The sequence below is a fragment of the Aplysia californica genome, unplaced genomic scaffold, assembly GCF_000002075.1.
Source record: "Aplysia californica isolate F4 #8 unplaced genomic scaffold, AplCal3.0 scaffold00268, whole genome shotgun sequence".
Lineage (NCBI taxonomy): Eukaryota > Metazoa > Mollusca > Gastropoda > Aplysiida > Aplysiidae > Aplysia > Aplysia californica.
Genome location: NW_004797538.1, coordinates 485720 through 486794, shown reverse-complemented (window position 1 = coordinate 486794; position 1075 = coordinate 485720).

Below are 1075 nucleotides of genomic sequence, written 5' to 3'. Positions count from 1 at the left end.
GTGTGTGTGTGTGTGTTCATATGTGTATGTGTATGCAGTTTCCTATACTTGAATATACTTGAATGTAGAACTAGGGTCTTAGGAAGACGGGGTGCACCATGCTTCCTCGCCCTTCTTCATAAGGATCCATTTCAGTGCGGGCAGGCTGAATGTCTCCATCATCAGTTAGTTGTTGTAGCGTCTGATTGGGTCACGCAGGCTGCTCCTCCTGCCTTCACCAGGCTGTACTCCTTTCTCAATCCCAATCTCCTTCGTGAAAGATTCCTCTTCACAGCAGCCGGCTAGATGATCTCGGACAAGGGCTACTACTGTTGGAGGATCAAGGGTAAGCACTCCCTCTATGTTTGCGGAGCGTGCTAGCTTATCTGCTCTTTCATTTCCCTTGACTCCTGCATGTCCTGGGCTGAAGATCCACTGGAAGCGTCTGATTTTACTGTCTTGGATTGGATGCAGTTTCCTATGGTAGACCAGCTCTGCTGCTCTTTCACTTCAGTTGGGACATTGTAATTTTGCAGGGTTCCCTTGACTCCATCAATCTTTTGTTTGGTCTACCTCTTATTTCATAGCTTGAGTACCGTTACTTGGTGTTATGTGTTCTTGAGGTTGGCTGGCTAGGTGATATTCGTAACAGGTTGCCAAACCATTTTATTCTCTGTTTTGTTCATGAAATGCAGGCAGGAATCAGTTCCAATAGTCGCTCTTATGTCTTAATTTTTCTACCTGTCTTTCTTGTGATGTTAATGGTTTTGCGGAGACATTCCATGCAATAATTTTGTTTTTCATGGGTTTTACTTAATATCCAAGTCTGGCACTGATAGCATAACGTTGGTACAGTATAAAGATAGAAGAGATAAGCAACTATTTTTTTCTGCTTATAGGATAACGTGTAGCAGTTCAGTGTCTTTTCTTTACATCAGAATTACAAAGTTCTATATGACCTTTTTGGCCGTTTTGAGTTACTAAGACCACGAGTGGAGAAAGCAAATGTTCTATCAGCTCTATCAAAATTGTGAGATTATTCGGAATCGTCGTCAGGATATTCAAGAATTGCATTCGAAAAAGCTTGATATTATGC